This window comes from Sinocyclocheilus grahami, unplaced genomic scaffold (genome assembly GCF_001515645.1).
Source record: "Sinocyclocheilus grahami isolate Dianchi unplaced genomic scaffold, SAMN03320097.WGS_v1.1 scaffold600.1, whole genome shotgun sequence".
Lineage (NCBI taxonomy): Eukaryota > Metazoa > Chordata > Actinopteri > Cypriniformes > Cyprinidae > Sinocyclocheilus > Sinocyclocheilus grahami.
Genome location: NW_015505779.1, coordinates 581,334 through 588,808, shown reverse-complemented (window position 1 = coordinate 588,808; position 7,475 = coordinate 581,334).

Sequence of the window (7,475 nt, the reverse complement as noted above, 5' to 3'; positions counted from 1 at the left end):
AGTAAGTTGGTGAGGGGGCTGGTGATCCTGCTGTTGCCAAGAATGAAGCGACGGTAAAAATGGGCAAATACCAGGAATTGTTGGAGCTCTTTAATCGTGGTGGGTTCTGGCCAGGAGGTTATAGCTTCCACCTTCCCCTCATCCATCTGGATACCGGTATGGTCAATGTCATACCCCAGGAATTGTACTGTGGGTTGGTGGAAGGTGCACTTTTCAGCCTTGAGGAATAGGTGGTGCTCTCTCAGGCATTGGAGGACCTCCGCAACATGCTGGCGATGTTCGGCCTGGCCCCGGGAATAGAAGAGGATGTCATCTATGTATACAATGACGAACCGATGGAGAAACTCCCGGAGCACCTCGTGCATGAAGTCCTGGAATACGGAGGGGGCATTGGCAAGTCCATAGGGCATGACCAGATACTCGTAGTAGCCAGTAGGGGTCACAAAGGCAGTCTTCCATTCATCCCCCTCACGTATCCGGATGAGGTTATAAGCACTGCGGAGGTCCAACGTAGTGAAGACGGTGGCCCCACGGAGATGCTCCAGGGCACTTGGGATGAGGGGAAGAGGATATCGGAACTTGACTGTGATTTTGTTCAATGCTCTGTAATCGATACAGGGCCTCAAGCCTCCGTCCTTCTTGGCCACGAAGAAGAAGCTTGATGCAGCAGGGGAGTTAGATGGATGGATTTAACCTTGACCCAGCGCCTCCCTGATGTATTCCTCCATGGCCTTCTGCTCAGGAAGCGATCTAGAATAGATTCAGGGAATAGATCTTTCCACAAGGCACTGGCTCACCCAGAATGAGATCGATGGCGCAGTCCACCCGGGAGATGAAGTTTCCTGCTGACCCGGCGTCGATAAGGGCTGATACTGAAATAGAGACATCAGAGGCAGTAAGCATTACACAGGTAGTGAAGGGCTTCATCTTAATAACCCCGGGTCAGATAATCGTTGTTTTTCCACGATCATGGGTTCTGGTTCTGGAGGATAACTGGGCTCTGGTTGGCGGAGGCAGGAGTTTGTGGCATGGACGGGTATGACTGCTAGACAGGACTGCATGCGGCTCGAGCATCGGATGGACAATTACATGAACTTTTCCAATCCAAACGAATCATCATAGGCAGCGAGCTGTAACCGAAGCTGGGGTTCCAGCCCCGGTCTGTAGGTGGTCAGTAGCGCTCTCTCATTCCATCCACTCGCTGCAGCGAGAGTCCTAAACTTCAGTGAGTATTCGGCAATTTACATGGTCCCCTGTTGTAAGTGAAAGAGTTGCTCTCCCACAGCAGCATCTCCGTCTGTCCTTCCAAACACCTCGCGAAAATGCACAAGGAAGTTCTGCAAATCTTGAATGACGGGGCTGGCCTGAGTCCAGATCGTTTCCGCCCATTGCAGTGCAGGTCCTGTTAGCAGGGAGATAATAAAAGTAATTTTAGAGCTGTCGGTGGGATATGAGTGCGGTTGCATCTTAAATGTGAGATTGCACTGGAGGAGAAATCCGTTGCAGTCCTCCGCCAAACCAGAGTAGGGCACCGGTTGGGCCATGGGACTAGCGATGATGGTAGGCAAAGAAGTGCTGGTTGGGATGGAAGAGGTGATGGTGATGGTGATGGTGGCGGTGCCGGTGGAGTGCGTAGCACTCATCGTAGTGCGTTTACGAGCTCCTGGAATGGATTGGGGTGACTCATCTGTGCCGTCGGTGTTGGTCTGGTCTTCTGTTACGGAAGAGGTCTGACACAACAGGTTAGTTTTATACAAAACAGTTTATTTGGTCACAGTGAGTGGTTGAGTCCGGAGGAAGTGAGTGTGAGGGAAAGGTCCGTGAGAGAGTGCAGAGGATATGGAGAGTGGAGTGATCTGAGTATTTTGCTTGATTGAGGCTGGAAGGTATCCGGGGGAAGCACACACCTCAGCGATCCGGGAACTAGGGGATACAGGAGACACTAGGAGGAATACAGGAGGTAAGTAATGCAAGAAGTATTCAAAGGTAACCAGTAGCAAAGTCATTGAGTCCTCTACATGTATACGAGACCGGACAGTGAGGGTGTCTGAGGTGTGTGCTTTTATGCAGGCTGGTAATGAGGTGCTTGATTGGTGACAGGTGCTCAGAACTCAGGTGAGAGGGATCGTTGTGATTGGGTGGTGGTGGAGCCTGGCCGATCTGTTACACATTATGAAAAAGTGATCTTTTCATATATTTTACTTTCCCACAGTACTACAGTTTTATCAATTTCATCATATTTTGCTGTTGTGTGAACTAACACACTACAGCATGCCTTCAGGGAAGGATAAGGATTTTAACCAAAAAGTTCAATGTTGTCAGAACAAGTTATCATATTTCTTCTATATGTATGTATATTATGAAATATATTATAAAATATTATTAAAGAAGTTTCTTATGCTCACAAAGTTTTCTTTCTTTCTTTTGAATATATTTTAACATATAATTCACTCATGTGGTGGCAAAGCTGAATTTTCCGGTCTTTAGTGTCACGTGATCCTTCAGAAAACATTTTAATATGCTCAATTATTTTGGATTATTGTTTGTGCTCAATTATTTATAATGGTTCTTATTATTATAATTGTTGAAAACAGCTTTTGCTACCTAATGTTTTGTGGAATCTGTGATCATTTGTTTCAGTCCAAGTTTAATGGACAGCAATTATTCAAAATAGAACTTTCTTTAATGTTGCCATCAATTTAATGTGTCCTTGCTGATTTACAGTATTATTATAATTTTTTTACCTTTTATTTAAAAAAAAAAATCTTACTAACCTTTTAAATGTTGGTTTGCCACAATTTCCAGAAAATATTAAGCAGCTGTTTTCAACATTGATAATAAGAAATGTTGTTTTAGCAGCAAGTCAGCTTATTAGAATGATTTCTGAAGGATTAGAAAATCCTGAAGAGTAATCGGCTCCTGAAAATTCAGCTTTGCATAACAGGAATAAATTACATTTTAAAATATATGACATTAAAAACAAATTATATTCATATTTCACAGTATTACTGTTTTTACTGTATTTCTGATCAAACAAACGCAGCCTGGGCGAAGATAAGAGTATGTAAATCATTATATACAGTACTGTGTGTGATTGAGTGTGTGTGTGTGTGTGTGTGAGTGTGTGTGTGTGTGTGTGTGTGTGTGTGTGTGTGTGTGTGTGTGTGTGACAGTGAGTGTGTGTGTGTCACTGTGTCCTCTGCGCATAATTTGCAGGTCCATAGTTTATCACTGAGTCATTCTGCAATCCCCTCTGCTTCAGCATCTCCCATATGTGTACAGATTTCTGCTCTAACTATGTGATACTCACAAGATTTGTATAGTAGTCCAAGGAGTCAACGCCAGAATCACACTCAGCATCTCTTAAAAAGCATGGAGTATCTGTTTCCGCTTTATTTTTCTAGTGTTTCAGACATTATGCAGGACACCAGATGGCCATATTATAATGATAGTGGCCAAGGCCTGTATCATATGTTAAAGGAACACTCCACTATTTTTGAAAATAGGCTCATTTTCCAACTCCCCTAGAGTTAAACAGTAGAGTTTTACCGTTTTCGAATCCATTCAGCCGATCTCTGGGTCTGGCGGTAGCACTTTTAGCTGTAGCTTAGCATAGATCATTGAATCTGATTAGACCATTAGCATCTCGCTCAAAAATGACCAAAGAGTTTCTATATTATTCCTATTTAGAACTTGACTCTTCTGTAGTTACATCGTGTACTAAGACCAACGGAAAATGAAAAGTTACGATTTTCTAGGCCGATGATATTACAATGATATTACGCAGCGCCTAAAATAGGCTAACTTCCGTCAACATAACTAACGTGACCACCTGCTTGCACAGGGAGCGTGCTGGGGACTATTTTCAGGCGCTGCGTAATATCATTGCGCCTGCTGCACCCATGGTACGGCAGCAAAGTTCCTTGATTATTACGCCGGAATGAGAGTATAGTTCCCAGCCATATCGGCCGAGAAAATCACAACTTTTCATTTTCTTAGTGTCTTAGTAAACGATATAACTACAGAAGAGTCAAGTTTTAAATAGGAGAAATATAGAAACTCTTTGGTCATTTTTGAGCGAGATGCTAACGGTCTAATCAGATTCAATGATCTATGCTAAGCTACAGCTAAAAGTGCTACCGCCAGACCCAGAGATCGGCTGAATGGATTCGAAAACGGTAAAACTCAACTGTTTAACTCTAGGGGAGTTGGAAAATTTGCCTATTTTCAAAAATAGTGGAGTGTTCCTTTAATGCCACACTTATCTAAGTAATCAGAGACAGTTAACACTTTGGTTTAGATTTTTTTTTAAATTGATGTTGTTTTTCATTTCAAAAACCAACTCCAAGGCCACTTGGAGAGCTACAAAAGCTCTGCTCAAGTATCACTATCTCTTTGCAGCTCTCTCGTCTTTTGATTAGTCTGGCAGATCCTGACTGCGATATCAATTGCAATATAATATATTTCTTTCCTGAGTTCATCTGCTCCCTCCTTCAAAATCAATTCACCAAAGCATAACTCAAGCACATCTGGAAGTACCTTATTCAAACCACAAACTGGATCTAAATTATTATCAAATAATCAGAGGTATTTAGTCTGTCAGGTTGGGACAGCTTCATTTAACAACCTCACTAAACATTTAATTGATGGAGCTCACCTGTTATTAGAAAGTCGTGACAAGTTCTGCCAGCAGGAATACGTGTTTTTGAGTTTATATTCAAAAGAAAGCAAATGTAATATTGCAGAGGCTTTTGTTCTTTTCATTGTACAAAGTGCTTTAGATTGCTCTCTGCAGACTTCACCCAAACGCCACTTTATATCTTAGAGCAACCCATGGAAATGGAATGCGAACACTAATTATGATGGTATGAGGGCTTTGTTATGCCAGTGACTCTAATAACTAAATTACATATTTCATAGGACCCGCATGCTTTATGGTCTGACTGACAGACCTGGAACTCTAACACAAAAATGTCCCCAAATTTGCAATGGATAAAGAGCTTGACACCAGTTTGTGATCCTGTCTGATTCCATTGCTTTTTTCCACACTTCATGCACATATAGTGCATTATGAATCCACTTGCCTATCTGTAATCTGTAAACTAATTGGAGCAGATTATAATAAAAATGTTTTCTAATCTTAAATCCAAGCTACACTCTTAAAAATAAAGGTGCTTCAAAAGGTTCTTCAAGCGATGCCATAGAAGAACCATTTTCGGTTCCACAAAGAAGCATTCAGTCAAAGGTTCTTTAAAGAACCATCTCTTTCTTACCTTTTTATAATCTGAAGAACCTTATTTCGCCACAAAGAACCTTTTGTGAAACAGAAAGGTTCTTCAGATGTTAAAGGTTCTTTATGGAACCATTTAGACAAAAAGGTTATTCTATGGCATCGTGAAGCACCTTTATTTTTAAGAGTGTACTGTAGCAAAAGATAAGAGACAGGAGCAGGAATTTTTGAAAGATGATGTTGAAATATCTCATGTGGAACAGCTATTTCATTAAATATGTAAATATGCAAATATTGCAGGGCTACTAAATCAGACATCAGAGGAAGCTTTCATAACAGGGAATTCAAACCCAAATGCACTAATGACAGCTGCGTTTGCACTGCTAAAGATACAGCAACTATCACTTTGACCGATATTTCTACTTCAGTGTTCATTTGCTCTTCAATACCGGGTCTATACTGATAAATAAAACAATTTAAATGCATCCAACAACAGCCTTGCATGAAAGCAGGCTAACTTATTTTGATGTGATTATGTTGTTATTATTGTGTGAAAAAGCAGCGTTAGCAAAACAGTCATTATAAACGTGTTTGCAGGTACTGGGTCATGAGTTCGATTCCCAGGACACACAAGAACTGATAAAATGTGAATGCAATGCACTGTAGGCAATGAAAACGTCTGCCAAATGCCTATATGTAAATGTAAAAATTAGTTCTGCATATCAGTCAGATAATCAGTACGTATTGGTCATAGTAATATTGCTCAGCTCAAAATACCCTGCTGAAAAAAACAATAGAACCATCACAGAAAATTCTAATGTTTCCACTACAAAAACCATTACAAACCATCAACTTTTAAGGATTGAAACCATTAAAAATGGTTTTCTGTAATGTGTTTTGGGACATGTTCCATTAGGATTTATCGGTTTTAACAAGCCACCAATAGAAGGAGACCAATTACCAGTAGAGACCCACAGGGTCCATTCAGTTTCCATTAAAACCAATACAAGTCCCATTATAACCTGATGGTTTCTATTGTTTTTTATAAACACAATCTATTTAGGTGACTTGCGTTAAAGTTGAGCACACATGCAACTTTCGAATGCATGGCTAGCCGACTGTTCTGCACAAAACCATCAAAGCCCTCTTCATTAATTTAAATGAATGCTCAAACGGAATCTCAAGCCATTAAAAAGAAATGTTACTCGCAATGGATGGCTGTTCTTTGCATTCTTATCTGTACTGTTCCTATTCAAATAAAACCCAAATAAATAAATCAGACAAAAAATATGTAATTATGTATAAAACTTACCTGCAAACGAGGACTTCTCACTCCCGCGCCTTGGTGTTACACTGTAATTAAAGGTCTTTGTGCACCTTTTAACTGCAGCTTTAAAAAAAACACAGAATGTCTTGAATATGTATACAATGGTATTCCTCTGTGGCCACGTTCATAAATGCACTAGTGTGGCTAAGAAAGCTTTAAGGATGGCTGGTGATCACGTCACGTTATTGGCATCTCCGCGGATCCGCTCTGCGCTCCTGGTGAAGCTCTGTGTCAATAAGTAGCGCACAGGAGAAGCCTTTCAATCATATTCACAGCTGAACTCAGCCCCTCCACCGCGCTGTCTCTCTCTCTCGTTCACTGACTCACAGCACTGAGCGAGACAGCTCTGTGTCATCTGCAAACACCAGCAATTCTTTTCAGCTTTTAATTAGTCGTTCAGAACGCTCAATCATGGTCATCCAATCTCATATTCTTATCGCCTTAAAATATTGGACCAAATATTAATTTGGGTAATTCTTTACTTTTCTAATTCTTATTATACAAATATCACAAAAGTAGGAGTGACATTTAAATCATATGCGACCCTGGACCACAAAACCAGTAATAAGGGTCGATTTTTGAAAATTGAGATTTATACAATAAATAAATAAGCTTCCCTTTCATGGGAACTTCGAACTGCGTCCTCTAGGGGTCGCTATGGGGAATGCCGCGTCGTGACCCGTGTCTGAAGCATAGTTTTCGGCTTCATACTTCCTGGATCATGCGGCCATAACACAGGCTTCTGCGGGAGCCTTCGTGTTCATCAGGCCCCCGGTGCATCACTGCAAAAATTTCCTGGACGTCCGGGCTGGGGTTACGCTTTCATGCTACCCTGACTGGTCTACCATATCTGGGTCGCCCTGAGGGGTTTCCCCGATCACCAGGATATCCCCTCTTGCTGAGGCATCGCGCGGGAGG